At 41.2% G+C, this 14,865-nt stretch overlaps 1 protein-coding gene across 10 annotated transcripts in view; it reads right to left on the minus strand.

Moving 5' to 3' along the window:
- LTBP1 (latent transforming growth factor beta binding protein 1) overlaps nucleotides 1-11,687 on the minus strand; it is a 666,638-nt gene extending 654,951 nt beyond the window's left edge. For all 10 annotated transcript variants that reach the window (XM_023736106.1, XM_023736096.1, XM_023736101.1 and 7 more), the window contains exon 1: nucleotides 11,669-11,687. The gene's annotated coding sequence lies outside the window, so the exon portion shown is untranslated. The remainder of the gene's footprint in view (nucleotides 1-11,668) is intronic.
- Between the last annotated feature and the right edge of the window lie 3,178 nt (nucleotides 11,688-14,865).

Raw genomic sequence — 14,865 nt, forward strand, 5'->3', positions numbered from 1 at the left:
ACTTCATCAGCCTGAGAGCAAAACTAGATGGTGCCTAGCTACCACCAACGACCACCCTGACAGGGAACACAGCAGAATCCCTGACGGAGGAGGAGAAAAGCAGGGTGCAGAACTCAAATTCTTATAAAAAGACCAGAATTAATGGTTTGATTGAGACTGGTGGGACCCTGGAAGAAATGGCTCCCGGACTCTCTATTAGCCCAAAACTAAAACCACTCCCAAGGCCAACTCTTCAGATGAAAATTAGACTGGACTATGGGACATAAAAGGATACTTGTGAAGAGTGTGCTTCTTAGCTCAAGTAGATACATGAGACTAAATGGGCAGCTCCTGTCCAGAGGCAAAATTAGAAGGCAGACAGGGGCAGGAGCTAGTTGAATGGACACAGGAAATCCAGGGTGGAAAGGAGGAGTGTGCTGTCACAGTACAGGGAGAGCAACTCAGGTCACATAACAATGTATGTATAAATTGTTGTACGAAGTATCATTTCCATAGTTTCCAGCATCACAGCAACACGCAAGCTACCAGGGTACAACAAACTGACAGACGGTGGTAGTAAACAGTTAAAGGGGTGAGTAATTTCTTCATAGAAAACTTTTATATCTGCCTTTATGTGTCACCAAAAAGGTTAGTTAATTTAAATTGTCTCCTACCCAGATAACAATTTGCTTCACAGATAGGTAGAATCATAATACCAAACTCAGTCATGAAATTACCAATGAAACACAAAACTTTAATCCACACAGCTGCTTTGTAATTCTATGTGGTGAATCATATGAGGTAATTTGAAGATCACTCCCCCCAACACATTCATTTAACAGTTTATAAAACAGCCATCAAAAGGAGTATTTGAGAAACATACATGAAAAGCACCCCAATTTGTTAAAATGTGGTTAATTAGTTATAGCCATTCCCTAAAACCAGTTTTCATGCAAGCAAGATAAGTAGTCAAGAATAATATGACTCCAGCCGAATAGTCTTAAGTTTGGAAAGCTCACCCCATGTGTTTATGAGGGAAATTTTTTAAATGGAACGCCAATAGTATTTTATAGCAAAGTTACTGAAAACATCACACTGAAAAAAAAAAAGTATTTTAAATACCCTATATTTGTCTTCATATAATTTGACATAAATATTTAAATTTGAAAATTAATTGTGAGCTCTAGAAGTATTCCAGTCCCACAGAATGCCAGAGATCATCATAATAACCAATAGACAACAGAGACTGTGAACTTATTGGCCAGAGACCTCAGTCAACCGCATATGCAAAGAATACTGGTGGGTCACAATAAACAGTAGATCAATAAAGCAGCTCCCAAAATAGTAAAATGTAGAACTTACACTTGGTTATTAATATTCTTGCTTAGAAATTAGTAAGAGTTAATATTACCTAAAAAGCAGAACAAAACAAAACCCGTTGCTGTCGAGTCGATTCCAACTCATAGTGACTCTCTAGGACAGAGCAGAATTGCGCCATAGGGTTTCCAAGGAGCAGCTGGTGGATTCGAACTGCTGACCTCTTGGTTAGCAGCCCAACACTTAACCATTATGCCGCCAGGGCTCCATAATACTTACCTAGTGCTTGGGAAATACCAGGTACTAGTATCTTACTTGGAGCCTTTGTGGCGCAATGGTTCGTGTGCTCAGCTGCTAACCAAAAGGTTGGCGGTTTGAACCTACCAGTCACTCCATGGGAGAAAGATGTGGCATTCTCCTTCCATAAAGATTTACAGCCTTGGAAACCCTACGGGGCAGTTCTACTCTGTCCTATAGGGTCACTATGAGTCAGAATCGACTCAATGGCAGTGGTTTGGTTTTAGTACATTACTTTACAGATACTAAACTCATTCAATCTTCCTAACCACCTCTAAGGTTGTTGTTGTTAGCTGCCAATAAGTCAGCTCCAACTCATGGTGACCCCATGTACAAAAAAACAAAACACTGCCTGGTCCTGTGGCTTCTTCACCATCACTGGTATGCTCAAGTCCATCATTGTGGCCACTGTGTACTTTGAGTGCCTTCCAACCTAGAGGGCTCATCCAGCACTACATTGGACAACATTCTATTGTGATCCATAGGATTTTCCCCGGCTGATTTTCGGAAGTAAATTATCAGGCCTTTCTTCTTGGTCTTAGTCTGGAAGCTCTGCTGAAACCTGTCCACCACAGGTGACCCTGCTGGTATTTGAAATCCCAGTGGCATAACTTTCCGTATCACAGTAACACGCAGGGCACCACAGTGCGAAAAACTGACAAATGGGTGGTGGCCCTATGAGGTAAGTACCATTATAATCACCGTTTTATCAATGAAAAAACTGAGGCACAGAAAGAACACAGAGCCCATATACGGTAGAGCTAGGACTGAACCCAAGTTTGCCCTCTTTGCTACTACACTATTCAGCCTCTCAAAAGTAAGCTCCTTGCCCTGATGATGGGTCTGCACTGTAACTGGTTCCTCAGAATCTATGCAACTAGCAAGTTCCCAGTACTGAAAAGAAAAAGGGACTTGTTCCCGAGACACCTCTATGGCTGGCACACTCTGTACCTGGGTTTTCCCTTATCCACGTAACCATGATGCCATTCCAAGGACAATTTGATCAGAAGTAAGAGTAAAGTATATACTATCTCTTAGGAAAAATTGGGAAAACTCTGAAATGGAAAAAAAAGATCACTGAGTGTCCAGTCTAGGGAATCCTTCTAGGCTATCTCTGCCTTTCACTGTCTTTGAACAACTTACAACTCAGTAAGTTGTAGAAAACTGATAATAAAGCAAATGATTTTTTTTTTTTGGTACTTTCGATAAAAGTTTACAAAGCAAACTGGCTTCTCATTAAACAATTCGTATACATACTGTTTTGTGACATTGGTTGCCAACCTCACGACATGTCAACATTCTCCCCCTTCTCAACTTTGGGTTCTCCATTACCAGCTTTCCTGTCCTCTCCTGCCTTCCTGTCCTTGCCCCTGAGCTGGTGTGCCCATTTAGTCTCGTTATGTTTTATGGGCCTGTCTAATCCTTGGCTGAAGGGTGAACCTCAGGAGTGACTTTATTACTGAGCTAAAAGGGTATCTGGGGCCATACTCTCAGGATTTCTCCGGTCTCTGTCAGACCAGTAAGTTAGGTATTTTGTGCGTGTGTGTGTTACATTTTTATCCAGCTCTGTCCAGGACCCTCTATTGTGATCCCTGTCAGAGCAGTCGGTGGTGGTAGCCAGGCACCATCTAGTTGTACTGGACTCAGTCTGGTGGAGGCTGTAGTACTTGTGGTCCATTAGTCATCTGGAGTAATCTTTCCCTTGTGTCTCTGGTTTTCTTCATTCTCCCTTCCTCCAAATGGGCTGAGACCAGTGGAGTATCTTAGATGGCTGCTCACAAGCTTTTAAGACCCCAGACACTACTCACCAAAGTAGGATGTAGAACATTTTCTTTATAAACTGTTACGCCAACTGAGTTAGATATTCCCCGAGACCATGGTCCCCACAGCCCTCAGCCCAGTAATTCGGTCCCTCAGGGAGTTTGGATGTGTCTATGGAGCTTCCATGACTCTGCCTTGGTTGTGCTGGCTTCCCCAGTACTGTATACTCTTACCCTTCACCAAAGTTACCAATTATCTAATCATGTCTTAGTGTTTTTAGTGTTTTTCCATCCCCACCCCACCCCTCCCTCATAACCATCAAATATTGTTTCTTTTCGTGGGTAAATCTTTTCATAAGTTTTCATGGTAGTGGACTCAGACAGTATTTGTCCTTTTGTGATTGGCTTATTTTACTCAGCATAATGTGTTCCAGATTCATCCATGTTGTGAGATGCTTCAGATTCATCATTGTTCTTTATCATTGAGTAGTATTTCATTGTCTTTATGTACCATAGTTTGTTTATCCATTCATCTGGTGATGGGCATCTAGGCTGTTTCCATCTTGCTATTGTGAACAATGCTGCAATGCACATGGGTGTGCATGTGTATTTGTGTGACAGCTCTTATTTCTCCAGCATATATTCCTAGGAGTGGGATTGCTGGATCAAATAGTATTTCTATTTCTAGCTTTTTAAAGAAGTACCATATCATTTTCCACAATGGCTGTACCATTTTGCATTCCTACTAGCAGTGCATGAGTTCCAATCTCCCCTCAGCCTCTCCAGCATTTGCTATTTTCTGTTTTTTTCATTAGTGCCAGTAATGTTGGGGTGAAATGGTATTTCATTGTGGTTTTGATTTGCATTTCTCTAATGGCTAGTGATCGTGAGCATTTCCTCATGTGTCTGTTAGCTGCTTTAACATCTTTGGTGTAGTGTCTGTTCACATCCTTTGTCCATTTTTTAACTGGATTATTTGTCTTTTTGTTGTAGAGGTGCTGGATTTTCCTGCAGATTTTAGAGATTAGACCTTTGTCGGATTTGTCATAGCCAAAAATTTTTTCCCAACCTATAGGTTCTCTTTTCACTCTTTTAGTGAAGTCTTTTGATAATTGTTTAATTTTTAGACGATCCCAGTTATCTAGCATACCTTCTGGAGTTTGTGTTTTGTTAGTTATGGTTTGTATCCTGTTAATTACGTATATTAGGGCCTCTAGCATTGACCCTACTTTTTCTTCTATGATTTTTATAGTTTTTGGTTTTACGTTTAGGTCTTTGATCCATTTTGAATTAGTTTTTGTATATGGTGTGAAGCATGGGTCCTGTTTCATTTTTTTGCAGATGGACATCCAGTTTTGCCACTACCATTTGTTAAAAAGACTATCTTTTCCCCATCTGATGGACTTTGGGCCCTTGTCATAGATCAGGTGACCGTAGGTGGATGGATTTACATCTGGGTTCTCAATTCTGTTCCATTGGTCAATGTATCCCATCATTTACCAGTACCAGGCTGTTTTGACTACTGTAGTGGTATAGTAGGTTCCTAGGTCAGGTAGTTCAAGATCTCCTACTTCATTCTTCTTCAATAGTGCTTTACTCATCCAGGGCCTCTTTCCTTTCCATATAAAGTTAATGATTAGTTTTTCAATCTCTTTACAGAATGCTGTTGGTATTTGGAATGGGATTTCACTGTATTTATAGATTGCTTTCGGTAGAATTGATACTTTCAAAATGAATGTTGTTTCTACCTATCCATGAGCATGGCATGTTTTTTTCCATTTATGCAGTTCTCTTTTGGTTTCTTGCGGTAGTGTTTTGTAGTTTTCTTTTTATAGGTTTTTTATATCCCTGGTTACCTTTTCAATCTCTTCCCTTGTTATGGGTCTGTTCAGATTTTCAACTTCAGTTTGTGTTAGTTTTGGTAAGTAGTGTGTTTCTAGAAATTTGTCCATTTTCTTTAGGTTTTCAAATTTGTTGGGGCATAGTTTTTCATAGTACTCTGTTATGATCCATTTTATTCCAGTTGAGTTTGTTGTAATGTCCCCATTTCATTTCTTATTTGATTTGTGTCCCCTCCTGTTTTTTCTTTTCTCAGTTTGGCCAATGGTTTGTTGATCCTTCCAAAGAACCAACATTTGGTTTTGTTGATTCTTTCCATTGTTTTTCTATTCTCTATTTCTGATCTTTATTATTTCCTTTCTTCTGGTGGCTGTGGGCTTCTTTTGTTCTCTTTCTATTCATTTGAGTCGTATAGCTAATGTTTTGATTTTGTCCACTCTTTTTTGATGTGTGCATCTATTGCTATAAAATGCCTTTGCTGTGTCCCAAAGGTTTTGGTATGATGTGTTTCCATTCTCGGTTGAGTCTAGGAATTTTTTTATTCCGTCTTTGATTTCTTCTATTACCGGTGGTTTTTAAGCAGGGTGTTTTTCAGTTTCCATGTTTCTTTTTTTTTTTTTTCCTTGCTTTCCCTGTTGTTAATTTCTAGGTTAATGCTGTCATCCGAAAAGATACTTTGTATTATCTCAATGTTTGGATTTTGTTGAGGGATGCTTTGTGGCCTAAGTTGTGGTCTATTCTGGAGAATGTTCCATGTGCATTGGAAAAGAATGTGTACTTTGCAGCTGTTGGGTGGGGTGTTATATACATGTCTATGAGGTCAAGTTGGCTGACTGTGGCCTTTAGATCTTCTGTATCTTTGCTGAGTTTCTGTCTAGAAGTTCTGTCCTTTACTGAGAGTGGTGTGTTGAAGTCTCCTATTATTATCGTGGAACTGTCAATTTCTCTTTTCAGTGCTGTTAGAGTTTATGTATTTTTGAGCCCTGTCATTGGGTGAGTAGATGTTTATTATGGTTATGTGTTCATGATGGATTGTCCCTTTAATCATTATATAATGCTTTTGTCTTTTATGGTGGATTTTGTTTTAAAGTCCATTTTATCTGAGATTAGTACTGCCACTCCTACTCTTTTCTGGTATCTGTTTGCTTGATATATCTTTTTCTACCGTTTGATTTTTAATATATTTATGTCTTTGTTTCTAAGGTGTGTCTCTTGTAGACAGCATATTGATGGGTCCTGTTATTTAATCCATTCTGTCACTCTCTGTCTCTTTATGGGTACATTCAGGCCATTGACGTTCAGTGTAATTATTGATAGGGGTGAGTTTATTGCTGTCATTTTGTAGTTTTGTTTTGTTTTTGTGGTACTGACATTTTCCTTGTTCCTCTTACTCTCCTGTGCTGAATTCCTTTTGTGTATTTTTTGTTTGTTTGTTTCTTTCATTTTTGTAGATTTTGTTGTGCTGCGACTTTATGTTTTCTTCTTTATATTGATGAGTAGGTCTGTTAACTTTCTTTGTGGTTACCTTGAAACTGACACTTATCTTCTCAAGTATGAACCAGTCTTTTATTATTTGGTATCACCTTGACTTCTCTCCATTTGAAAGCTCTGTATCTACACCATTTATTCCCTCTTTTATTGTTCTGACGCTGTTGGCATTTACAGATTAAATGGTTCCCTCTTGTAAATCTTAGGGTTCCAGGATTGACGTTTGTCTGTTTTATTTAGTTTTTCGGGTCTTTGTTGTGGAAGGATGGCATGGTGCTTCTGCCTACAGTGCCATGTTGGCTCCACCTCCAAAACAAATGATTCCTGACTGTGAAAATGCAAATTCAATTGATTATTGTTCTGTGGATAAACCCATTTTGCATCTATTTATAAACTCATTTCAGCCCTCCTTTGAACCATCTGTAATATCTCACTGGTTCCCTCATTAAATAATAAGTTAAATAAAATCTCTGACGTGTTCATTTTATATCTGTTTGAGAGTCATCATTATGCCCTCATTTTTAAATTACCTTTTAACATTGATTCCTGAGAAGTGAATCAATCTAGAGTTCAAAAAGGGACCCAGCTACAGCAATGTTTCAGTACTTATCATCATCACTTAAAGTTCAAACACCCTCTTTCTGGAATGATCTTACTGTCTAAATGTAAGACCAAAATTGTGCCATCATTTTGGAATTCAAAGTTTGATCATGGCACAAAAGTATTAAATTCTGTTCTGAAAACTAAGAAAAGGAAGTCTTAGCATTTAGGGGATGTCATGGATTGAACTGTGTCCCCGAAATGTTATGTGTCAGTTTGGCTAGGCCATGATTCCCAGTACTTGGTGGTTGTCCATTTTGTGATTTAAATTTTTCTATGGGTTGTAAATCCTAATCTCTTCCTATGGTTAATGAGGCAAGATTAGGTTATAGTAAAGAGGATTAGGGTAGAATGCAATACCCTTACTCAGGTCACAGCCCTGATCTTATGTAAGGGGAATTTCCCTGGGGTGTGGCCTACATCACCTTTTATCTTACAGGAGAGAAAAGTGATAAAAGCAGAGAGACAGGGACCTCATACCACCAAGAAAGAAGCACAAGGAGCAGAGCACATCCTTTGGACCCGGAGTCCCTGTGCTGAGAAGCTCCTAGACCAGGGGAAGGACCTGACGACAAGGACCTTCCCCCAGAACCAACAGAGAGAGAAAGCCTTCCCCTGGAGCTGGCACCCTGAATTCAGACTTCTAGCCTCCTGAATTATGAGAGAATAAAATTCTGTTTGTTAAAGTCATCCACTTGTGGTGTTTCTGTTACAGCAGCACTAGATAACTAAGACAGGAGATATTATGCAGTATCACCCCAAAACAAGAGATTTAACTATTCAAGTATCATTTTCCTCACTCTGCCTAAAAGGATTAAGTATATTCCTGTTAGGAAGGGTAGAATAAACGACACTATCACTGCAGCACTAACACAGTTCTATGATAAGGGTTTGGACCATTCATCCTGCTGGGACAAGGTAAACTTGAAGAGCACCTGCACCTCTAAATATGGTAGAATCAATGTTATAATAGACTCATGATTATTATTCATATTCAGCCAATAATTTCCGTTCAGTGTGAACTGTATGGATAGATAGATTACTTCTCTTCTAAAACTTAAAAGGCAACTGTCCCTCTGGCCACTCAATCTAGAATCTCCACAATAAAATACATTATCCTGTGGAGTGACTGCACCACTGGTTCACTATCTCCATGTTTAAGAGCAGGCTCCACCCCGGAGCTCCTGTGTTGTCTATGAGCTGAGTGTGGTAGGAACAACCTGGGCAACTGCCATCTTGAAGTAATCTTACCTGGCTGTCCAGAGTTTAACCTGGAGAGGTGTTCACGGGTACCTCTAAGGACTGAGTACTCTTTCTGCCTCTGAAGGTTTATTGGGAAGCTGCTGCACTACTGACAGTGTGTGCTCCCGCAAGGCAGGGGCCTTTATGACTGTCTGAAACCAAAGAAATGGGCATGTCCTGCAAATCATTGTTTTTACAGGGTATTGTACAAGATGTCTGAATTTTTGGCAGGAAAAAGAAATTTTGAAAATTTTTCCTGGTGGCACAGTGATTAAGAGCTCAACTGCTAACCGAAAGGTTGGCAGTTCAAATCCACCAGCTGCTCCTTGGAAACACTATGGGGCAGTTCTACTTTGTCCTATAGGGTTGCTATGAGTTGGAATCAACTCTATGGCAATGGGTTAGGTTTTTCTGGTTTGACACATATGTACCAATAGACCCTGGTGGGATCTCTGGAGTGTAATTAGTGGTACTTCATATGTACCACTAAACACTTAGGGTAGGCTTGTGGGAAGGGGCAAGAAAAAAAAAATCCATACTACCTACGAAAAATTCAGACACACTCAATGATTCAGCATGCTTCCACTAATGAAAACACATGGTAACAACAAAAAATTCAGAGCAGAAAATAACTGGTTCATGAAAGGGCTAAACAGGAAACATCGGCAAGTGCAGTATCATGGTAAACACAAGAACTGAAGCAAATAACCAAGGCCCACATCAAAAAGGTGTACTAGCTTCCTATGGCTGCTGCAACAAATTACCACAAACTAGGTGGCTTAAAACAACGGAAATGTATTCTCTCACAGTTCTGGAGCCTCAGGTGTCTAGGGAATAATTCGTTCCTTGCCTCTTCCAGACTCTGGTGACTGTCAGCATCACTCCAACCTCTGCCTCCATCTTCAGACTGCCTTCTTTCTTAAGACGCCACTTGCAATTGCATTTAGGGCCCACCTGGATAATCCAGGAAAATCTCCTTAATAAAACTTAATCCCATCAGAGGTTCCAGGGAATAGGACCTGATATTCTTGGGGGGGGGGGGGCATTATTCTACCTACCCCAAATGAGTTGTCTACTTCTACATTTTAAATCTGGCTATAGGTATTCTGGAAAAATGTACAGCGCGTGGATGTCGCACGGAGTAACTTTCTTTTCCTGAAACCACTGAGACAAGTATTAGCCGTGAGAACGGCTAGTGTTTACAAAACACCTACTTTAGACCTCTGTATCAAGCACCTTACTAGTCTTCATCAGTTATTTTGGAATTATCAAGATCCCCATTTTACAGATGACAAAACGGAGGTTTAATTAGGTAATATAATTAGCCCAAGATCACAAAATACGTGGCAGAGAAATGACTCCGGAGCTCCTTGTATCTCCCAGCGGAAGTAAATTTAAGGGAAGCTGTTTGATGCTCATCCTCAAAAACTACAAGAATTTTTAAATTGCAATGTCAGTTTCAAATCTTGCCCAGGTGACTACAGGCTGGCCCCAAATGACAAAACTCCTTGAACTCATGAACGCCAACCAAGGAAAGCCATCTTAGACTATAGTTCGGAGGTCCCAAAGGACTTCCCTTTCTTTCCATCCTTCCTGATGCCATATGCTAGGATTTCATCCTTCTCTCCTTCCCCTTCTTTCTCTAGCTCTTCAACTTGCCTGCTCTCAGGAACCACATCTCCAATTTGTACCCCTTGCCCTGACATTCATTCTGCTCTGGCTCCAGGATGGGTGATGCTATGGGGCTACTTTTCTGCCTCCCACCTCCCCCACTGTAGCTGACATGCAGTTTTGTCCATCCGGCATCCCTTCCTTGATTCTTTCCCCTCCCATTCTAAAATGTGCCCAATTGGTCCATGAGATTTAAGTGGCGCTGGCCCTGCCTCCTCCCTCACCCCCATCACCACAACCCTGACAATTCAGAGTCCTCCAAAGCACTAGCTACAGCAACTAGTTCAGGGAAGGTGACCCACTTCCCATCAGAGTTCTCCCTGGGACTCTGACCAGAGGTATCCAGACAGGTACAGTACTATGTCGTTCTGTGGGATCATAAGGTCTAAGGACGACGCAGATTTGGGGTTGCTGGTGTCATTTTGATGTCACATGGAGAAAGCCTGACTGAGAATAAAGACAATTAGAGATCAGCAGTTTTGGGGCTTGAGAGAGAAAGGGTCCTGACCGGGGCCAGCTTCATGCTCATGTGCCTATGTGCTCACACAGGGTACAAGCACACTGGGCCTCACAGCTGATTTAATGATCTACTGTCATCGCCTTGAAATTCTTAACCATTTTCCAACAAGGGCTCCCACATTTTCATTTTGCAATAGGCTTTGCAAACTATGAAGCCAATTCTAGTCCTGAAATCACCATTTGAGCCCCTGGATCCAGTCAGACCTGAAACTAGCATAACCTTTAGGCCTCCCAGCTATATACAATAAACAGCCTCTTTTCCATAGGCTGGAGTCGGTGGGTGGTACAAACAGTTAACGCACTTGGCTACTAACCAAAAGGTTAGAGGTAAAATCCACCCAGAGATACCTCACAAGAAAGGCCTGATGATCTGCTTCCAAAAGGTCACAGCCTTGAAAACCCTATCGAGCACAGTTCTACTCTAAAACACATGGGGTCTCCACGAGTCGGAATCAGCTCAACAGTATGAAGTGTGTGTTTGACTCACAATCAAAAAAGTCCTGCCTAACACAGCTTCTGAGTCCACCCTTCTCCCACCCACAACCTGCAGACACTAGCTCCACTCAGCCCTCCCTGGTCATCTCTCCATTATCCTCCAGTCAATCCATTTCCCGCATCATCCTAAAAACCTCGGTCTGATCCTCTGCCCCAGTTGCTCAGAGTCTGGATTTTCCTCAGAAATACAGACAAATCAATCTTCTATGTACATAAGACTCACCTTTATCACCTAATACTATGGGCCAATGGGGGAGGCAGAAAAAAGAGGTGAGAGATTTATTAATTTAAAAAATATTTACTGAACAGCTATTTACTGAATAGCTACCGTAAGATAAGAGCCTAGGTGGTGTCAACAGTTAACACACTCAGCTGCTAAACAAAACGCTGGCAGTTTAAGCCTACCCAGAAGCATCTCGGAAGAAAGGCCTGGTCATCTAGTTCCAAAAAAATCAACCAACCAAAATTCTCTGGATCACAGATCTGCTCTGACACACATGGGGTTGCCATGAGTTGGAGTCTGTTCGACAGCAACCAGTTGTTTTGTTTGTTTCTTTGTTTTTTCCATGAGATAAGAGACCTTTTTTCATCTGTAACTGAGAGCAGAAAACACCCTTAGAAAGCCTCAAATCAGCCATACCCTTCTTTCAGAATCAGACAGGCAGAGAAGCTTTCTATGCTATAGTAGCAAGGGGGGAAAATAGCCAATTAGAAGCCAGATATGGAAGGAATAGAAAGGAGAACACTCAGGTCTTCCCTGAAGTTTCCAGAAGGAGTAATACAAAACCAAGAAGCATCCCTGGAGGTTTACACAGAGCCCCATCCACCCCCAAGATTCTCCATTCCCACCCTCAGCACTTCCACACCTGCCTGCAGGACACCCCTAAACCCCATCAGGGCCTGCAGCCTGGCTCTTGACAGAGAGAAAAAGAGGTCCCCTGGCATTTAGCCCCACAGAAAAATGTCAGCTCCTTGAGAGAAATCTTCATCTTGGTGAGGACAACATGATAGGTTTTGTTAATGGAAACATTGTTCCATTCCATGAGAGGGGAGGACACATAACCTGTAATCCTAAGTGAGAATTCAAAGATAATTTTCCCACAGAAACATCTCTAGCTTGATAGTCATACTCTAAACTAGCCTAAGCACCGCCCTTGGCCTCTGGACTGAGTTTCCCTCTGAGGCAGTGGAATAGACAGCTGGGTTTGAACCAACTGTGGGAATTAAACTTCAATTAGCTCATTGTGACCGTTAATGTTGTGTGTCAACTTGGCTGAGCCATGATTCTCAGCAGTTGGCAGTTACGATGTAGTTTGACAGCTGTGTAATGATGTAATCACCTCTATGATGAGATCGCATATAATGTAATTACCTCATGATGAGATCTGCTATGAGTAGCCAATCAGTTAAAAGGGAGTTTCCTTGGGGGTGTGGCCTGCATCCAATATATACGGACCTTCTGGAAAAGCTCACTGACTTTTGCTCTGCTCTGGATCCTACATTTGGCTCATTAACATATGACCTCCAGTTCCTGGGACTTGAGCCAGCAACCTGCCATCTGATCTGTGGATCTTGGGTTCATCAGCCCCTGTAGCTATGTGAGTCAGGAGAAGCCTCCAGACTGATGTCTGACTCACAGACTTGCAACTTGCCAGCCTCTACAATCAAGGATTCATACTGAATCATTGATATATGAATCAACTGAATCATACATACAGTTCATATATACAAAACCAAAAGCCAAACCCACTGCTGTCGAGTCAATTCTCATAGCAACCCCATAGGGTTTCCAAGGCTGTAAATCTCTGTGGAAGCAGAACGCCACATCTTTCTCCCACAGAGCCACTGGTTGTTTGGAATCACCAACCTTTTGATCAGCAGTCCGTCACTTTAACCACTGTGCCACCAGGGCTCCTTTTTTTTTGTGTGTGTGTGTGTCTCTGTGTGTGTGTGTGTGTGTGTATGCGCACGCATGTATGCTGTCAAGTCGCTTCCAACTCATAGTGACCCTATGTACGGCAGAACTATAAACACTGCCTGGTCTTACACCATCCTCACAATCTTCATTATGCTTGAGCCCATAGTTGCAGCCAATGCGTCAATCCATCTCGTTGAGGTTCTTCCTCTTTTTCACTAACCCTGTACTTTACCAAGCATGATGTCTTTCTCCAGGGATTGGTCCCTCCTGATAACATGTCCAAAGTACATGAGATGAAGTCTCACCATCCTTGCTTCCAATAAGCATTCCAGCTGTACTTCTTCCAAAACATATCTGTCCGTTCTTCCGGTAGTCCGTGGTATACTGAACATTCTTCACCAACACCATAATTCAAGGCATCAATTCTCTGTCCAGCTTTCACATGCTTATGAAGTGACTGAAAACACTATGGCTTGGGTCAGGTGCACCTTAGTCCTTAAAGTGATAGCTTTGCTTTTTAACACTTTATTAAAAGAGATCTTTTGCAGCAAATTTGCCCAATGCAAAACATCGTTTGATTTCTTGACTGATGCTCCCATGGGCGTTGACTGTGGATCCAACAAAATAAAATCCTTGACAACTTCAATATTTTCTCCGTTTATCATGATCTAGCTGTGAGGATTCTTGTTTTCTTTATTTTGAGGTGTAACCCAAACTGAAGACTGTGGTCTTTGATCTTGATCAGTAAGTGCTTGAAGTCCCCTTCACATTCAGCAAGAAAGGTTGTATAATTTGCATATCAAAGGTTGTTAATGAGTCTTCCTCCAATCCTGATGCCACATTCTTCTTCATATAGTCCAGATCTCGGATTATTTGTTCAGCATACAGACTGAACAAGTATGGTGAAACGATACAACCCCAACACAAAGTTCTCCTGATTTTAAACCATGCTATTCCCTTGCTCTGTTCGAATGTCTGCCTCTTGGTCTAAGTAAAGGTTCATCATGAACACAATTAAGTGTTTTGGAATTTCCTTTGCAAGGTTATATTAATGACATTTTTCAATAATCTCCACATTCTGTTGGATCACCTTTCTTTGGAATGGGTACAAATACGGATCTCTTCCAGTAGGTTGGCCAGGTAGCTATCTTCCAAATTTCTTAGCATACGCAAGTGAGCACTTCCGGTGCTGCATCCATTTGCTGAAATATCTCAACTGATATTCCATCAATTCCTGGAGCCTTGTTTTTCACCAATGCCTTCAGTGCAGCTTGGACCTCTTTCTTCAGTACCATGGTTCTTGATCATATGCTACTTCCTGAAATGGTTGAATGCTGGCAATTCTTTTTAGTACAGTGACTCTGTGTATTCCTTACATCTCTTTGGATGCTTCCTGTGTCATTTAGTATTTTCCTGGTAGACTCCTTTAGTATTGCAACTTGAGGCTTGAATTTTTTCTAAAGTTCTTTCAGCTTAAGAAATGCCAAGCGTGTTCTTCCCTTTTGGTTTTTTATCTCCAGGCCTTTGCAGAGTTCATTGTAATACTTTACTTTCTCAAGTCACCCTTTGAAATCTTCTGTTCAGCTCTTTTACTTCATCATTTCTTCCTTTCACTTTAGCTACTCTACGTTCAAGAGCAACTCTGAGTCTCTTCTGACATCCATTTTGATCTTTTCTTTCTTTCCGGTCTTTTTAATGACCTCTTGCTTTCTTCATGTATGATGTCCTTGATTCCATTCC

This window comes from Trichechus manatus, unplaced genomic scaffold (assembly GCF_000243295.1).
Source record: "Trichechus manatus latirostris isolate Lorelei unplaced genomic scaffold, TriManLat1.0 scaffold00005, whole genome shotgun sequence".
Taxonomy (NCBI): Eukaryota; Metazoa; Chordata; class Mammalia; order Sirenia; family Trichechidae; genus Trichechus; species Trichechus manatus.